The 20,031-nt window shown below is 45.3% G+C and overlaps 2 long non-coding RNA genes across 2 annotated transcripts in view; both read left to right on the top strand.

Moving 5' to 3' along the window:
* Positions 1 to 1,894: 1,894 nt before the first annotated feature.
* On the top strand, positions 1,895 to 8,437 carry LOC123517047. The gene is made up of 2 exons (XR_006678370.1): positions 1,895 to 2,264; positions 8,005 to 8,437. It is a non-coding gene; the product is annotated as an uncharacterized LOC123517047 (long non-coding RNA).
* A 3,035-nt stretch (positions 8,438 to 11,472) lies between these two features.
* The window catches only part of LOC123516927, a 119,577-nt gene continuing 111,018 nt past the window's right edge, over positions 11,473 to 20,031 (top strand). Inside the window, exons 1-2 of the long non-coding RNA XR_006678341.1 lie at positions 11,473 to 11,556; positions 17,638 to 17,811. This is a non-coding gene — a long non-coding RNA (uncharacterized LOC123516927). The remainder of the gene's footprint in view (positions 11,557 to 17,637; positions 17,812 to 20,031) is intronic.

Genomic DNA, 20,031 nt, shown 5'->3' with positions numbered 1-20,031 from the left:
AACTTGAGATTTGTGTACGATTAGACCATTTTAATATCATTAGGAAGGGTCTATGGAGGTTTAGAAGACTAATGGCCACAGTCTTGACTGCTTTAATCACCCATATACTTAGGTTTCTAAAGCTGTAGAAAATCACCTAATAGTAAGCAGAATGAATATAGAAACGCGTCATGGTACTTTTTTACCTTCAGGACCAAAACGCATTTTTGCATTCATTCTGCTTACTATATGTCGATTATACAGCTTCAGGAACTTGTGTGGGGATTAGAATAGTGAAGACTCTGGCCACCAATCCTCTGACCTTCATAGACCCATCCTAATGTACATAAAATCGTCTAATAGTACACAAAACTCAAGGTAAAAAGCGTCCCAGTTCTGAAAGAGCTAAGACGTTAGAAAAATCGTAGACTTGATCTAGTGAGGGCTGTGCTATCACTATATGGGTTAAGGTAGTAAAGTAATGCATAGTTGTATATAATTACCAGATTAATTACTTTACAGGAAAAAAATATATCAGGTTTTTATCGCGATATATCAGTCTGAGGGATCACAATCATTGTGTGGCGGTAAATGATAACAGGAATTTCAGTAGTCACGAAAGAGATAAGGAGAGAGAGAGAGAGAGAGAGAGAGAGAGAGAGAGAGAGAGAGAGAGAGAGAGAGAGAGAGAGAGAGAGAGAGAACTCACCATTAGCATAGAATATTAGACTTTCAATACCTGTTATCAATACACACAGGTGAATAGTTAGATAATTTATTGACTGGAGCAGTTTTATGCACTATACGAGTAAGTGGTTGGATTAGAACCTTAAAACTACACTACACAATCCCGGTGCTTACTATAGACAAATATATACACGTCTGTAAGTCATAGTATCAGCAAACTGTCTTCACACACACACACACACACACACACACACACACACACACACACACACACACACACACACACACCGCGTAGTGTAGTGGTTAGCACGCTCGACTCACAATCGAGAGGGCCGGGTTCAAGTCCCGGTAAGCGGCGAGGCAAATGGGCAAGCCTCTTAATGTGTGGCCCCTGTTCACCTAGCAGTAAATAGGTACGGGATGTAACTCGAAGGGTTGTGGCCTCGCTTTCCCGGTGTATTTTGTGTGTTGATGTGGTCTCAGTCCCACCCGAAGATCAGTCTATGAGCTCTGAGCTCGCTCCGTAATGGGAAAGACTGGCTGGATGACCAGCAGATGACCGAGGTGAATTACACACGCATACACACACATACACACACATACACACAGAACTTTGCAGCTTGACAAAAAAGCTACAATCATATTCTTTTCATTAGTTAATCTCTCTCTCTCTCTCTCTCTCTCTCTCTCTCTCTCTCTCTCATGCATGGCTTATTACCAGCGAATGAACAGTGGTGGTGAAACAAAGCGTGATGAAAATGTAGAGCAAAACAATCGACATTTGGCTTGTTTATATATTTTTCCTCATTTTTTTGCTTACTAGACTAATATGCTGTACTCGTGCTGTGCCTAGTGAAATGGGCTTCTGTCGGATATTACTTAAATCTGAACTACACCCTAAGTAACCAAATAGTCTATATCTTAAAACTAACCCAGCACAACATAACACACACAAAATATACACACCAGAGAAATTCAGGGAGTGATGGAAAGGAATACCCGTATAAGCAGGAATGTAGCAACTGACGTGTATCTTTAAGGGAACTAGCATTTCAAGTGAGCCTCTTTTTTTTTCTTTAGTCTATTTTTGCCCCTGGTTGGTTTCCCTTCTTGCATTAGAAAAAAAAAAAAACATTACCAACAAGTATTGATTATTGTATTCTACACTCGCCATCTCCATGTCGTCTCCCACAGCTGTGTGTGGGGTAGAGGCGATCACTCTTCAGATGTTGTTGGAAAATTTGTGGAACTCTGTCAGTTCACACAGACTGACTTCATTTTGTTGTGTTTTACGGACGGCAGGGCTAAAGGGAAAAATACCTGTGTAATTTTAATGTAATCGGAAAAAAAAGTCATCTCCATTGCGATACATTTTTAGTAGTCATTGTTAACATTACGTGTTCTAATAAAAAAAAGAAAGAGGAAAAGAAGCAAACAGTTACAAGATGTGTTGAAAATATTTTGTCATCATGGCGGTATACGTTCTTTACTTAGCCACGAAACGTATAGTGTGCATCTATATATACTCAGTCAGCGACTATCTCTCTCATTCTTGCTCGGAATTCGGCAGGGAGGTGGTGATTCACCGTCTGATCAAGGTATGTCTGCGTATCCGTATGTCATCTACTAAGATCTTACATTTCGTAGCATGTGTGATTTTATTATGAGTGAATTAGAAACTGTTCACATCCTCGGCAAGTGGTGGCGGATACATGGCAGCCCCAACACGTCACTGCCGTTAGCGCCGTGCTGGGTGATGTCATAGCTCTCAGTTGCCGTATGCCGCGATCTTTGATTTCAGCATGGCACAGACTCACGACTTGGCAATTCATTACACTAGTGCCTGTGATAAACAGAGTGCAGTGAAAATGACACTAGTTGCTTAAATGAATAGTGTTGGTGGTGGGTGAGAACACTCCGAGGCATCAGCAGTATGTCTCACCACATCTTTACAAAGAAGGCGCATGTCTTAATTGGAAGTAATGGCACACTTTAATTAAATACTGAACACTCAACACTGGCTGAGCTAGAAACCCATGCACCTCATGTAGAAAACGAGACCCTTGATATTTGAGGGAAAACTGCGGTGAGTCACGTGAGGGCAGCGGGTTTGGCGGAAGTCTCTGCAGGCCGCCACTAGTCCTGCTGACACCATCTCTACTACTATGTCAACCGTCGTGCTTCGTGTTAGATCCTCATGAGACGTCCATTAGATATTTGCTTTGAGGAGAGAGAGACAGACAGAGAGAGAGAGAGAGAGAGAGAGAGAGAGAGAGAGAGAGAGAGAGAGAGAGAGAGAGAGAGAGAGGTAAAATATTTATAACTGAAGTTTTATAAATCTTTTTATGCAAGAGGGAAACTAGTTTAGGGCAAAAAAAAAGAAAAAAAAAAAGAAAAAGCCCCACTTGAATGCAAGTTCCTTAAAAGATTCGTAAGGAATTAGCCAAAAGCCAGGGACAAATGTCTTGAAACTTTCCTGTAGGATGACCAATGAGAGATCGGGCAGAACGTTGCAACTTTAATTCATTATTGTTTCAACCCGCAAGTGTCATAATATCATCAACAAACTACCTGGTAATTATATAACTCTCCCATGTGCAGCAGACAACTAAACATAATGCTATACACAAGTCACAGGCAGTATCATGAATCACAAAAAGAACAATTATACACACAAGTCACAGGCAATATCATGATTCACGAAAAAAAATAACACAATCGCCACAACATCAAAGGCATACATAGTAATATAGAGAAACTTACGCGGTACCTTCCGTCACTGGACACCCACAATGCATCCTAAACCTTCTGAGCCTCGAAGGAACACACAGAGACCGGTGCACCCTGCTCAACCCTCGGCAATAACAACGTGTCGGGTTACCGGCATTCCACCACCTACTCCCAGCACTGCAGCCGTCACCATGTAACTCCTGCACAAGAACCACACCCACACGTAAATCCTGCACAAAACCCACATCTTACAATACACATGATAATCACAGCCAAGTAGAACAGTTTAAAATGCACTTAGCATACCTTCCAAGGCCGACCCAGGAATCCAGGCACCTCACACAGCCGTGACCACTGGCCACCCAGAGTGTACCCATAAACACCTTACTTCCCTAAATAACGTAGATCCTCACCAAAGTAACATACAGAAGATACACTAAATATATCTTCATTAATATGGCATACAAATATACTTGCAAAATACATGAAATAAGAAACTTAATAATACACAGAACCGTCCCGAAACCCGGGCAAACACGAACAACCAAAACTCCCACTAATTACCCCAGTTCGCTGTGATTCATGATACACTCCCTCTTAAAAGAAGACAAGTCGTAGGAAGATGGAAATACAGAAGCAGGCAAGGAGTTTCAGAGTTTTTCAAAGAAAGGGGCCACCGTGGTACAGTGGAACCATGCGTGCTTTGGGGTCCGAGGGGTCTCCAAGCGCACGGGTTCGAATCCTGTCCACGGTCCGAGTGTAGGTTGGGCTTCCTCACTCGGGGCAACGGTTTCCTAGCGGGTGGGCTTTGAGATAGGAGGTATCCCAAAAAGTATCTCCTTTCGCCCATAAACTCCCGTGAAAAGCCCACATGGTATATAAAAAAAAAGGTATGAATGATTGGGAGTACTGATTAACTCTTGTATTAAAGAGTTAGACAGAGTAGTGGTGAGAGAAAGAAGAAAGCCTTGTGCAGCGAGGCCGCAGGAGGAGGGGAGGCATGCAGTTAGCAAGATCAGTAGAGCAGGTTGAGCATGAAAATAGCGATAAAAGATAGAAAGAGATGCAACATTTCGGCGGTAAGAAAGAAGGTGAGTTGATGAGACGAAAAGCTTTGATTCCACCCTATCTAATAAAACTGTGTGAGTGGAACCCCCCAAACATGCGAAGAGTACTACATAAAATGATGAATAAGGCCCTTGTACAGAATTAGCAGTTGGAGGCGAGAAAAACTTGCTGAAAGTGATTGCAATAGTGATAGAAACAGGCTGAAAAATAATATAATCCTTTTTCCTTGTTCTTGTTCTTGTTTTTCATCTAAGCCTTTTTTTCTTATCCACATCTTCCTACTTTTTATTCTCCTTTTCCTCCTCCTCTTCCTCCTCTTACTCTTGCTCCTCCTCCTGTCCCTCATCCTCCTTCTTCTCTTTCTCCTTGTATCCCTCCCCTTGCCTCGCCTCCTCCCTAGCCTCCCTATCTAGGCTGCCCCGCATCTCCCCACCCGTGCCCCTTCCCCTCCCCCGAACCCCGGCCCTGCCTGATGGACGTGGGGCCGTAGATATGACGAGTGGCCCACCGGCTTAGGGAAATGTCGGATTCAATACCTTCCATCTTCCTGCTTCTCATATCCTCCCATCTTATCCCTCATCCGCGGCCTCTCTCTCTCTCTCTCTCTCTCTCTCTCTCTGCCATCCTCCATCCCGTCTTTATTACTCTGCTCTGCTCTTTATCGCGTCTTTTATTATTTAGAGTGCCTTTTTCATACCAGCCTTGATTGCTGTGTATGTTGGCAGTATATCTCAAGTTTTATCTTCATCCTGGTCTCTCTCTCTCTCTCTCTCTCTCTCTCTCTCTCTCTCTCTCTCTCTCTCTCTCCTTCCTTCCCCTCCCTCCCTCCCTCCCTCCCTCCGTACCATCTTCGCGGATGTATATGTATAGTATATTTTTTCTCTTTTACTCTCTCTCTCTCTCTCTCTCTCTCTCTCTCTCTCTGGTATGGAGTTTATGATCATTATTCTAATTATTCTGTTATGTTATGTGAGTTTGTATTGGAGGAGCTTTCTTTTTCTTGTTTCCACTTTCTCTCTTCCTCCTCCTCCTCCTCCTCCTCCTCCTCCTCCTCCTCCTCCTCCTAGCACCACCCCACATTCCCCCTGCCAATGTCCGCGAGTGTTGGATATGTTTGATGTATAACATGCGCTTCCTGGCCGCCGCTCACATTCTTTGTCGTTACTTTTATTATGTTTTACTGAGGATTGTCCTTAAGGCGGCCCTGGCAGTGGTGGTGGTGGTGGTGGTGGTGGTGGTGGTGGTTGTCTTTCTGCCACCCTGTCCTGCTCCCTGGTGCGTTCTGGTGAATGGAGTATATCTATATAGAGTTTGTTTCGCCTTAGTTGTGGTGGTGGTGGTTGTGGTGGTTGTGGTGGTTGTGGTGGTGGTAGTGGTGGTTGTGGTAGTATTATTATTTTTAGTAGTAGTAGTAGTAGTTGTTGTTGTTGTTATTGTTAAGATTGCCCATATCATCACAACCACTGCCATCACTACTATCATTACTACTACTACTACTACTACTACTACTACTACTACTACTACTACTACTACTACTACTACTTCTACTACTACTACTACTACTACTACCATTACTACCACCACCACCACTACTACTACTACTACAACTATCACCACCACCACCACCACCACCATTACTACTACTGAATAGACAAGTTCCTCCTATCCTTATCACCTCTCTTTACTTCACACCTCTAAACCCCTTCTTCTTTTGTCCCTTTTCTCTTCCTGCTTCTGCTTCTTCTTCTCCTCCTGGCGGTGTCGGTAGCGGCGGCGGCGGAGAAGGAGGTAGTGGTGGGTCTGGCGGTGGCAGCGGCCCGAGTTGATGGACGGACGGCCGTAGAGATGACGAGTGGGCCGCCGGCTTAGGGAAATGGTCCGGGCGAGGCCATCTGTCTTCTTTATGACACCCATCTTCATTTTCATATCTCATATTTGCATTTTCACGTCTCCTGCGTACATCATGGTCATTTATAGCTAATTAGGTCGTTATTTCCCTCCCGTAGGAGAGACGTAGGCACACATGTCATACTGGAGAACGAGGGAGGGAGGCACGGGGCTGGCGGAGGGAATGGAAGTCTGAGGGAGGAGCCAAGGAAAGCGCAAGGAGGAATTGTGCTGTGAGGTGTTGGAGTGTTTCGTCCGCAATGAACATTTCGACTCGGCTGTTACGTTCCTGCTCCTCCTCCTGCTCCTCCTCCTCTTCTTCCTCTTCATCCTCCTCCTCTTGTTGCGTCTTCATTTGTTACCAGGATGCGGGTTTATGGGTAGTGTCCTGAGTCCTCGCCGCTGTGTGTGCTTAGGTGAGGTGCTGGGCCCGGAAGCAGGTGAAGGAGGGAGAGGGATGCCTGTGTGGTGTCCTTGTGAGCAGTGCAGGTGGTGTTGTGGTCAGTTCATCCAGTCAGTTTCACGGATTTGGTTTAAGTTTTCATAATGTTGTCTCTTTACTTTCCTATTTAACGTGCGGGGAGAGGATTCGTTTAGTTTTTCATATTGTTTTGTTTCATTGTAAGTTTTTTTCTATTTTCCTTCAGTTTTATGTTCCCCTGTTTGAATTTTCTAGGATTCTTTTACTTTTCCTCTCTTCGCTCTCTCTCTCTCTCTCTCTCTCTCTCTCTCTCCATGTCTTCATATTATACAGTTACTTAATCCATCTTTACACGGCTTTCTTCTCCCGTGCCGCTCTTATCTTTTCAATATTTATTTTCTTTTTTTTCTGTCGTTGTTTCTCTTGTATCCTGTAACCTATCATTCCGGCACCCGATACCCCAGCAAGCCTCCGACCATCTGACCCGTCCCCGCTTCCCTCACTCTCCCCACTCCCTGCTCGCACTCCTTCGTGTATGGCGGTGTGGGTAAGTTTATAAAGAGAGGTTTGACACAGCTGTGATAATGAGTGTCGTTAGTCTGTAATGGTTTTGGGAGGAGGTTGGAGAGGGGAGGAGGAAGAGTCTTGCTGGAGGGGAGGGGAAATTCCCTTGGGCAAAACTGAAAGATGCCGCTGTGCTGAGGAAAACGGAGGAGGGATGAGGGAAAATGAGGAGGAAGGGAGAGCGTGAGAGAGAGAGAGAGAGGGGGGGAGTAGGAGGGAGAGGGGCGGCAGTTCCTGGAGTAAGAGAAGAGGTATGGAGCCGAGGCAAGACTTTTCCTCTTGGGTGATTTATTAAGAAGAATTTTTACGAACATCTATATTATTACTATTTTTTTTCCTTCAAGGAGGGGAAGGAGGCGTGCTGAGGTTCTTGGGATCACTGGCTGGAGAGTGGGGAGGAGTGAGGGGGAGATGAAGTAGAGAGGAGAGGACGGGGCAGGTGCGGGGAGGCATCTGGCGGGCGTGGTGATGGGGAAGATAAGCCTTGAGGAGACAGAGTGAGGGAGAGTGTGAAGAGAGTACATGTTACGATGAGTCAAATAATGTTTTGATATATATTTACATTTATATTTCCAGTGATTTACTATTTGATGATGAAACGCACTCTGAGGGTAGCATTCAACTTTTAGTATTTGATGAATACATCTTAATAGTCTTTTTTGTTTCAGGTATGGATCTCATGCAAGTCCTGTCTTCATGGACGCGGCGGAGTCGGTGTTACGTAGCTATCATAGTTATGGCTGCAGCAACATTCACGCCACCGTCACGCCACCTTCACAGGAACCAAAGATGACACACTGAGACAGCACAACACGTCTGACTCCATGACCAAAAGGCGTGCCATCTCCGTCGGGTCTTTCTTGCCCTTCCATTCGCACGCGGACATCCCGCTAAGGACTCCCCAGAGAGATGCTGAGAGTTTCAGTCACCGGTAGTGGGGAGGAGCCTTCTGTTTCACCAACTCTAACACTACAACAAGGATGTCAGCTGAACAGGAGAGCTTGGCTCACTTTGTAAACAATGTTCTTCTCTCTTGCCATAATGAAATATACATACTCAAATTTTTTTTATAAATTTCTCTCAGAAATAAGAAGTAATAAAAAGAAACTAATGATATGAAGACAGTTCACAGAGTTTTGTTTTGTAAATGTTCTCTCACCCCCATCCTGTGCCGCACTGTACCACACTGCCATCACTCACCATTGCACAGCATCATACAGCACGGCAGCAAGACACACACACACACACACACACCGCGTAGTGTAGCGGTTAGCACGCTCGACTCACAACTGAGAAGTCCCGGGTTCGAGTCCCGGGCGCGGCGAGGCAAATGGGCGAGCCTCTTAATAAGTAGCCCCTGTTCACCTAGCAGCAAGTAGGTACGGGATGTAACACGAAGAGTTGTGACTTCGCTGTCCCGGTTTGTGACGTGTGAGTGTGTTAACCCTACTCAAAGATGGGTCATTGTACAGTAGGGGAATCACACACACACACACACACACACACACACACACACACACACACACACACACACACACACACACAGAGAAAAAGGTGAGAGTTTTTTACACCACCTTTCCACACACAAACACACACACACACACACACACACACACACACACACACACACACACACACACACACACACACACACACACACAGAGAAGGTGAGAGTTTTTACACCACCTTTCCACACACAAACACACACACACACACACACACACACACACACACACACACACACACACACACACACACACACACACACACACACACACACACACACACACAGAGAAAGGTGAGAGTTTTTTACACCACCTTTCCACACACACACACACACACACACACACACACACACACACACACACACACACACACACACACACACACACACACACACACACACACACACACACACACAGAAAGATGGGAGTTTTTACACACCTTTCACACACACACACACACACACACACACACACACACACACACACACACACACACACACACAGAGAAGGTGAGAGTTTTTACACCACCTTTCCACACACACACACACACACACACACACACACACACACACACACACACACACACACACACACACACACACACACACACACACACACACACACAGAAAGACACACACACACACACACACACACACACACACACACACACACACACACACACACACACACACACACACATAGAAAGGTGAGAGTTTTTTACACCACCTCTCCACACACACACACACACACACACACACACACACACACACACACACACACACACACCGCGTAGTGTAGTGGTTAGCAAGCTCGTCTCACAATCGAGAGGGCCGGGTTCGAGTCCTGGGGCGGCGAGGCAAATGGGCAAGCCTCTTAATGTGTGGCCACTGTTCACCTAGCAGTAAATAGGTACGGGATGTAACTGGAGGGGTTGTGGCCTCACTTTCCCGGTGTGTGGAGTGTGATGTGGTCTCAGTCTACCCGAAGATCTATGAGCTCTGAGCTCGCTCCGTAATGAGGAAGACTGGCTGGGTGACCAGCAGACGACCGTGGTGAAATTACACACACACACACACACACACACACACAAAAAATAATAACGAATAAAAAAAAAATGAAAAAATGAGCAAATTAATTAGACCACCACTCCACACTGGCGTACACCACCACTCATCCTATACACCACCATAATCACCACACACCACCACAACACCACACAACACCAATAGAATCACTCAACACACATGGAAGGGTGTGAGATTTTTACACCACCTATCCGCGACATCATGCTACACCACACAGCAGACACCATACACAACACCATCGCCAGGCACACCACCACAAACACACACACCACAAAACAGAAGCACAGTGGAGGTGAGAGAAGCAAGGACACTGATTCAAAACCTTAGTCATTGGAATAACACACTGATCTTAAGAGAATGATATTAAAATCATGAGCTTTTAAGGTTTAGTGTCTTAGAAAGGTAGATAGAATGATAGTTTATTGACCGCAGTTTGTTACATATACTTATTCATAAAAATAAAATTATATACAGAACGCTCAATAAAAGGAAAATTAACACTAAAGGAAAACCGCAGTCCACAAAATTAATATTTCCGGACATTAAAAACACTTTTAACAACAAACAAAAGCACAATGAAATCTTTATAAAGAATTACTAAAACTCAGTGACATAAAATATCTAACTAAAAGCAGCAAGAATAAAAAAAAAACATCCAATATACTGTAAATAATGTAAAACTAAAACATTAGAACTACATAAACATAATTAGTAAAATTAAATTAAATGAAAAAATACTAAAACAGAGCCTATCACAGGAGCATTGACATCTGTATACTGGTTAAAAGTCTATTATTTCTCATATATTATGTATTCCACTGTATTAAGTCCTTTTTTCTATTTTGTGTTGTATTATTTCCTTGTAATTAATTTTTCCCTGATAGAAAAAAGATATAATAAGCGGAGTTTCTACATTTTCTGATTAGTTTTTGACATTGTATCACGAATTTATCTGGTGTTAAATTACATGAATAAAAATAGTTACTTACGTTCTACTGCGTCTCATTTACATTTTTTCACGCATGCAGCCTTGACTGTTGAGAGCGAGGCATTCTTTGAACTTGTCTGCAATTTTGCTTATTATTGTCATCATGTTTTGGTTTGACTCCTAACTCAATGTCCTGCTATTGAGAGAGAGAGAGAGAGAGAGAGAGAGAGAGAGAGAGAGAGAGAGAGGAGAAGTCTAAAGATTGCACCTCTTAAACAGCAAACGTATGAATCTTCGTTAATCTCTTCAGTAAGAGGACACGTTCTCATATTCATTCCGCTGACTGTTTGGTGATTTTATACAGCTTCAGAAACTTATGTGGAGATTGAAATAGTGAAGACTGTGGTCACTAATCATCTGACCTCCATAGACCCTTCGTAATGTAAGTAAAATGGTTTAATCACAGACAAAATTCATGGTAAAAATGTGTCCTAGTATTGAATGATCTAAGACTTTTCCTTTGCAGCTTCACTATCTCACACAGGAGCTTCATGAGTGGTGTTGATACGCTTCAGGCGGTGGTGGTGTTAGTCAGTGAGTGGCAGCCAGTATCGTGCAGGAAGCAGAGGGAGTGACTCAAGCAGTTCGGAAGTGGAATTGTGTTCGTGTTACGTCTATGCAGTCCAGTGTTGCCTAGAAACTGTAAGTGTCTCTTGTTTTAATAGTTAGTTTTGCGGTCATCTATGGAATTATTCGTTGTTTTTGTTGTGAGGGGAAGAGACTTTACATGATATTTAGTCATATATATACCAGTTTCCTGTATGACTTCGTGATTTAACCCCTTCAGTACCGGGACACTATTTTACCTTGAGATTTTTGCACGATCAGACCATTTAACTGACATTAGGAAGGGTCTATGGAGGTCAGAAGACTAATGGCCACAGTCTTTGCTATCTTTATCCCCCCCATGAGTTTCTGAAGCTGTATAAGATCACCAAATAGTAAACAGAATGAACATGTAAACGCGTCATGGTACTGAAGGGATTAATTGTGAGTATGTTGAATGATTTTCTCTCGTATTCTCAAACATTTCTTTGCTTCACCTCCACTATTTCAGAAAATTTTATTTAAATTTATAGGAATTTTTCTCAAGGTGTTTTTACAGTTCTAGAGGCAGAGTGACAAGATTTCTGCATTATTAACTGGAGAAACACTCTTGAAAGCCCTGCCAATCATCTCTGTGGCCTTGGAAAGTAGTTGTGTATGGTGAGAGAGCAAAGCGTTTCTGAATACGGAGCTTTAAGCGATGGAAAGCAATGTGGCTGTGTTTTCTTGCTTAGTGGTAGTTTCTCCTCTTCCTTGCCTTCTTCCTTATCATATTGCTATCCACTTGGCTTTAACTCGTTCTATTTCTCTTCACTCTCATCATGTTTCTTCTATCTCTCCTCCTTCTTTTAGCCTTTTCACTTTTCCCTCCTTCATTTTTACAACTCTTTCTTGTACCTCCTTACTTCACCATTTCCACCTTTTCAACCTTTCTTCCTCCTTCTTTTTCTTCTCCAGCGTTCCTCCCTCCGCCCCTCCTTCCTACTGCCAGTCCCTCCCTCTCCCCGTCCCTCCATCATTCTTCCCCGCAGCCCCTCCCCGTGACGCCCATCCTGCCTTGTAAGAAACAAACCTCATCAGGCCATTCACATTTTTCAAGTTTTCGTGCTACTTACGTTCTTCCTCCTGCTTCTTTGCCTCTCCATGAATTTACTCCACAAATAAATGTTTTGATTCTTAGTTTAGTTTTCTCCGGTCTTGTTTATTTACGTCTTAGATTTTCCTTTTCTTATTTATATTTATCTCATCGTTTCTGTGCACTTCTCTCTCGTTGGTCACTCCCCACACACACACACACAAACACTCTCTCTCTCTCTCTCTCTCTCTCTCTCTCTCTCTCTCTCTCTCTCTCTCTCTCTTATTTATTCACTTTTTTATCGAGGTATCGCATTTTCTCGCCCTGTCTTGTTTTTCTTTGCTTCGTGTCTGCCTTTTCTTTTTTCGTGTTGGTGTTTCCTCCCTCCCATCATCTGCCTTCACCTCTCTTCCTCCTGTTGTTGTATCCAGGGAGTTTTCATTGCGTGTACTTATGTCTCTCTCTTCTTTTTCTTTTTGTTGTTCTTGTTCTTGTTGTTTTTGTTTTTTGTTATCTTTTTTACCTCTCTCTCTCTCTCTCTCTCTCTCTCTCTCTCTCTCTCTCTCTCTCTCTCTCTCTCTCTCTCTCTCTCTCTCTCTCTCTCTCTCTCTCTCTCTCTCTCTCTCTCTCTTATTCCTGTTTGTGTTCCTTTTCTTACTCCTAATCTTTCTTCTTCACCTTCTTTTTCCTTTTCCCTCTCTTTACTCCTCCTCCTCCTCCTCCTCCTCCTCCTCCTCCTCGGGCCGCGCCTCTGAGTTATCGCCTCTCCTGCACCAGTCATGGGCAGGACTCAGAAACAGACAGTAATTAGTAGGTGCTGCTAATTTATAAGACGGACTCTCTCGACCCCTACAAAACCCATCTCTACACCGACGGCTCTTTGATATATTAATGTTTTACCTGGACGCCCCCCTCTCTCCCTCCTTCTCTTTCTCCTCCTCCCTTGTCTCCCTCCCTCAGCTCCCTCCCATTCTTCTTCTACTCTTCGTCCCTCCCTCCATTTCTCTCTCTCTCTCTCTCTCTCTCTCTCTGGTCTCTCTTCTGTTATCATGAGACTTTCTTCTTGTTTTTACTTTTCATTCATTTCTTTTTATTTTCTTTCTTTTCTTTCTTCTGGTTGCTTATTTTGTTATTTTTTTGTCTTATCAGTCTCTCTCTCTCTCTCTCTCTCTCTCTCTCTGTCATTCATGTTTCACTCCTTCACTTGCAATGCTCTCTAGTTATCACTGTACTTGTCTTTCCTCACCGTCTCCTTTGCCTCTACCTTCACCTCTCCTGCCCTGCCTTCACTTCCTCTCCCGCCCAGCAAAACCACCTCCTCTCATGAGATTCTGTCATTCACACAGTGGGTAAAGAAACTGAGCAAGATTTCCTGTCTCTCTCTCTCTCTCTCTCTCTCTCTCTCTCTCTCTCTCTCTCTCTCTCTCTCTCATATATTCATTGGTGTATCTATTTTTTCCCATAAGAATACACAAGAGAGAGAGAGAGAGAGAGAGAGAGAGAGAGAGAGAGAGAGAATATTAAAGAAGCTACACTAAATCTTCTTGTTTAATCTCTCTCTCTCTCTCTCTCTCTCTCTCTCTCTCTCTCTCTCTCTCTCTCTCTCTCTCTTGGTCCGGTTCCCTGTCTCTATGTCTGTCTCTCACTCTCTCTCTGTGTCTATCGCTCTCCCATCCCCCCACCCTGCACCGTCCGTCCCTCTCCCTCTCCCTCCCTCTTTCCTTCCCTCCTTCCCTTCAGGCAGTCGAGGTGTCCAAGCGTCAGGAGCTTATTAATAACTTGCAGTCGAGTGAATGTTGAGGGAAATGCAAATCACCGCCACTGAGGGATGACGGAGGGAGACCCGCGAGTTTCTGTTGTGAATAGAAATGAGGCAAGTGTGATGAATGATATCGAGATGCTTTGTGTTGTGTGGCCTGCTACTGATGATTGTATTCCCTGTGTGATGGTAGTGGTGGTGGTGGTGGTGGAGGTGGTAGTGGTGCTGGTGGTGAGTTATTTTTTAATTGTTTCCCTAGTGAGTTTTTGGATCTAATAAGGTGTGGAAGAATAGTATGCTGTAGAGGAGGAGGAAGAAATTGGTGGTGGATGGGGAGGAGAAGGAAGGAAAAGGAAAAGGAGGAGGAGCATAGTAGAAGAGAAGTGAGAAGTAGAGTTGGTTGTGGTAATAAAGAAGAGAGTGGGGACGAGGATGGGGAGAAGGAGAAGTAGTAGGCGCCTGCTTGATTATGAGAAAGATGTGCCTGGAGTGAATGCTTAAAGGCTCATCACTTGCCGCTAAACCAAACAATTAGTAAGAGAGGGAGTAAGTGTCCTGAGCTCCGGATGACGACACTGCCACGCCATACAGGTCAACAGGGAGCTATTTAGACCTAAGCACGTATTCTGAAACGCTTTGCTCTCTCACCATCACTGCTTTCCAAAGGCTCCAGTTGAAGATCCTTATGTTTTTAACCCCTTCAGTACCATGACGCGTTTCCACATTCCTTCTGGTTACTATTTGGTGATTCTGTACAGCTTCAGAATCTTATGTGGGGAGATTGAAATAGTAAAGACTATGGCCATTAATCTTCTGATCTCCATAGACCCTTACTAATTCTCAATAAAATGGTCTAATCGTACACAAACCTCAAGGTAAAGATGTGTTCCAGTACTAAAGAGGTTAAGAGTATTATTATGGTTCTGGTGATAGATTGGCAAGATTTTTAGCATATTAAGAGGATAAACTATCTTGAAAACCTTGCTAGTTGTCTCTGTGGCCTTAGAAAATTGTCGAAGTGAGAGGGGAAGGCATTTCTGAATACGGGCGTTAGATGTGCGTTAAGGAGTGGCGCAGTAAGAAGTAAAACCACAAATAACCTAATGAAGAAAGCCGTGGTTGATGACCAGGTGGTGGTCGACAAATAGCTGGGGTATCTGTTCTTTACTTCCTTTGTCACGTGAAGGCGCAGCGTCACGAGGTCGCAGGGAATGGTCACAGTTACAGCCTGGCTCTTGTTCAGTGTTGTGGAGTTAACGGAAGGCAAAACCATGTATGTGTGCAGGCAGTGAGTGTGTAACTTTCTGACGTAAGAAGTACAGACGTTTGCAGATTTGTTTAGTGTTTCCTATTTGGTTGGCTTTCATTTTTCGTAAGATATAGCTGTGATAGTAGTAGTAGTAGTAGTAGTAGTAGTAGTAGTAGTAGTAGTAGTAGTAGTAGTAGTAGTTGCAATAGAAGTAGTTGTAATACTGATTTAGTTGTAAATGTAGTAGTAGTAGTAGTAGTAGTAGTAGTAGTAGTAGTAGTTGCAATAGTACTGGTGGTAACGGTGATGACAGCGATAGTTGTAGTACCAGTAGAAGTAGCATTATTGGTAGTAGTAGCATAGTGTTATGATTAATTCTTTTTGGCAGTTCATTATTCAGTAGAAGATGAATGAGGAGTGGTGGGCAGGCAAGGGGAGTGTGGGAGTGCTGTGCCAGTAGTGGTGTGGGGTGTAGAGTGGGGTGAGGCCTGCGCACGCTGTCTGGCACTGGGATCCGTGGAGGCGGCACTCTGTATCGTATGTCTGGCTCCTCTCTTTTGTTTAATCTTGAATCTCTAAAGTTATCTCGATAATGCTAACTTTCATCTCGTTTCTCCCAGTTATCTCGCGAGTCTTAATTGAAAGTGAAAATGCTGAGGCACTAACAGGGAGAAATGAGACCCGCTGAGAAAAAGCATTCTCCTAATAGCCAAGGTAGGACGGGTCACATTTTTCTTACTATTCCTCTCGAAGCATAACTAGCGGCTACCCGATGTGCGCCGCGGCAGAGGAGGGCTGAGGTGCACCAGATATATGACGCTCCTGCCCCACTGACGGATGCCGGGCCAAGATGCGGCGGGTATTAGTGTGTATACAACACAGCGCACCTCGTCTTATCTCCCCAGCGTCTAAAGTGTGACGTGAAGTGTTACCATCCACGGCTCTGATGAATATTATGGCCTCCGCCGTATCTCCTTGCTATCTATCGCGGGACGCAGCTACAGGGGCTGGGGAGGCTTCGATGTGTAATTGAAGCTCTTCATTATCTCTGACACAATAGTTACTGGGTGTTATGAGCGTTTCAGCACGACGAGGGATCACTATATATGCATAAGGAACCTGCTCGCTAGTCCCTGTCTGCTCTTGTTTATGGCTTCAGGGCCTCAGGCGCTTCGGATAGAGACCGAACAGTGGGAGTGAGTGCCCGCTCCGCCACTGTCTCTGAAGGTGGTGTGGGAGGATGTCAGACTGCGGATCCTAAAGCCGCTTCAAGACGATCGAGCTGTGCACATGAGCACAGAAATTGACATTCCAGTCTGGGCGCCTTCTTTCTTCTCGCATTTTTTTCTAAATGACACGTTACGTAAAAATAAGTGCCGAACAATATATTCCCTGTCTGTCTACATGCTATCTTCATGTTATACATCAATGTTTAGCTAACTTCTGGCGGTTCCTAGACTCAGATGCGAAGGAATGCTAGAATTAACCACGGAGACAGGTAAATAGCACTGAAACTAGCTTAGATTAGGCTTATATAAATGACTGGTTATAGCCCCGTTCAGAACGGCAAAGTTAAAAACAGCGACCCAGACCGAGACCAACACATTCTCTGCTCCCTCAAAGTTTCTTTTCGTCAATATTTCCTTCAAATTTCAAAGCATTTTGTGGATTTCTAAACTGAGACTCAGATTGTAGTTAGTATGAGATGAAACAAATGAGGAATGGAGGACGCGGAAGTGGAAGAAAGGCCGAATGAGGGCGAAGTGGGTGTGGTAATAGGCGGGGGAGGAGGAGCGTGAATGATATGAAAAGTCATTCGTACAAAAGGTAGTTAAATAAAATAATTTTGATATTCTAAGATAGCTATTTGCATGAACAATCATAACACGATGAAAACAGAGGGTACTGAAAACTTGAAGACGACAAAGCTTTTGTGTATGAATGATGTTTAGAAAAGAGAAAAAAAAATACAAACCAGCCGACGACCCTCACTGTCACATCATTAAGTGCGCGGCAAGTGGCACTGTTGTGGTGACATTGAAGTGTTGTCCTTCACATTAACCTTAGATCATAACGTTTTGTTTCCATCACCAGAGGCGCCGGGGGAAAAAGATCCTCAGCAGTACTGGGCCGTGCTGGACTGGGGCGGAACCAGGCACTAGTGGATGATCAGCTGCCGTAAGTTTGAGGTTAAGATTGAGATTGAGATTGTACCAGTGGCCGGGAATGTGCAGTGGCTTCCCCTCTGCCTCTGCGCAACACTCAAATGTAAGTGTAATTTGGCATAGTTCAATTATCTTGCCTTTGTGGTATTCACGCCTTTTGTGTTTCTAGTGAGTTGTTTAGGTTTATTTCTCACTCTTTTCATGATGTGGGGGACGTGGCCTGAGTGAAGTGTTGTGATGTGTTGTGGAGCGTGGCCTGGGTGAAGTGTTGTGATGTGGGGACGTGGCCTGAGTGAAGTGTTGTGATGTGTTGTGGAGCGTGGCCTGGGTGAAGTGTTGTGATGTGGGGGACGTGGCCTGAGTGAAGTGTTGTGATGTGTGGAGCGTGGCCTGGGTGAAGTGTTGTGATGTGTGGAGCGTGGCCCGGGTGAAGTGTTGTGATGTGTGAAGCGTGGCCTGAGTGAAGTGTTGTGATGTGGGGGATGTGGCCTGGGTGAAGTGTTGTGATGTGTGGAGCGTGGCCCGGGTGAAGTGTTGTGATGTGAGGGATGTTGTCTGGGTGAAGTGTTGTGATGTTGGGGAAGGTGGCCTGGGTGAAGTGTTGTGATGTGGGGATGTGGCCTGGGTGAAGTGTTGTGATGTGTGGAGCGTGGCCTGGGTGAAGTGTTGTGATGTGTGGAGCGTGGCATGGGTGAAGTGTTGTGATGTGGGGGACGTGCATGGGTGAAGTGTTGAGAGAGGCAATGGTGAGGCGAGTAGTGTTGGTTGTGGCCTGAGTGAAGTGTTGTGATGTGTGGAGCGTGGCCTGGGTGAAGTGTTGTGATGTGTGGAGCGTGGCCCGGGTGAAGTGTTGTGATGTGTGAAGCGTGGCCTGAGTGAAGTGTTGTGATGTGGGGGATGTGGCCTGAGTGAAGTGTTGTGATGTGTGGAGCGTGGCCTGAGTGAAGTGTTGTGATGTGTGGAGCGTGGCCTGAGTGAAGTGTTGTGATGTGGGGGATGTGGCCTGAGTGAAGTGTTGTGATGTGGGGGACGTGGCCTGGGTGAAGTGTTGTGATGTGGGGACGTGGCCTGAGTGAAGTGTTGTGATGTGGGGGACGTGTCCTGGGTGAAGTGTTGTGATGTGGGGACGTGGCCTGAGTGAAGTGTTGTGATGTGTGGAGCGTGGCCTGAGTGAAGTGTTGTGATGTGTGGAGCGTGGCCTGAGTGAAGTGTTGTGATGTGGGGGACGTGGCCTGAGTGAAGTGTTGTGATGTGTGGAGCGTGGCCTGAGTGAAGTGTTGTGATGTGGGGACGTGGCCTGAGTGAAGTGTTGTGATGTGGAGCGTGGCCTGGGTGAAGTGTTGTGATGTGGGGACGTGGCCTGAGTGAAGTGTTGTGATGTGGGGGACGTGTCCTGGGTGAAGTGTTGTGATGTGGGGACGTGGCCTGAGTGAAGTGTTGTGATGTGTGGAGCGTGGCCTGAGTGAAGTGTTGTGATGTGTGGAGCGTGGCCTGAGTGAAGTGTTGTGATGTGTGGAGCGTGGCCTGGGTGAAGTGTTGTGATGTGGGGAAGGTGGCCTGGGTGAAGTGTTGTGATATGGGGGACGTGGCCTGGGTGAAGTGTTGTGATGTGGGGGACGTGGCCTGGGTGAAGTGTTGTGATGTGGGGACGTGTCCTGGGTGAAGTGTTGTGATGTGGGGGACGTGTCCTGGGTGAAGTGTTGTGATGTGGGGGACGTGGCCTGGGTGAAGTGTTGTGATGTGGGGGACGTGTCCTGGGTGAAGTGTTGTGATGTGGGGGACGTGTCCTGGGTGAAGTGTTGTGATGTGGGGACGTGGCCTGGGTGAAGTGTTGTGATGTGGGGACGTGTCCTGGGTGAAGTGTTGTGATGTGGGGGACGTGGCCTGGGTGAAGTGTTGTGATGTGAGGGATGTTGTCTGGGTGAAGTGTTGTGATGTTGGGGAAGGTGGCCTGGGTGAAGTGTTGTGATATGGGGGACGTGGCCTGGGTGAAGTGTTGTGATGTGGGGAAGGTGGCCTGGGTGAAGTGTTGTGATGTGTGGAGCGTGGCCTGGGTGAAGTGTTGTGATGTGGGGGACGTGGCCTGGGTGAAGTGTTGTGATGTGTGGAGCGTGGCCTGGGTGAAGTGTTGTGATGTGTGGAGCGTGTGTCCTGGGTGAAGTGTTGTGATGTGGGGACGTGGCCTGGGTGAAGTGTTGTGATGTGAGGGACGTGGCCTGGGTGAAGTGTTGTGATGTGGGGGACGTGCATGGGTGAAGTGTTGAGAGAGGCAATGGTGAGGCGAGTAGTGTTGGTTGTGGTATCAGTATAGATGACATGTTGA

This window comes from Portunus trituberculatus, chromosome 41 (assembly GCF_017591435.1).
Source record: "Portunus trituberculatus isolate SZX2019 chromosome 41, ASM1759143v1, whole genome shotgun sequence".
In the NCBI taxonomy this organism is placed as follows: domain Eukaryota; kingdom Metazoa; phylum Arthropoda; class Malacostraca; order Decapoda; family Portunidae; genus Portunus; species Portunus trituberculatus.
The sequence above is the reverse complement of the archived record's forward strand: the minus strand, read 5'-3'. Positions and strand labels throughout refer to the sequence as shown.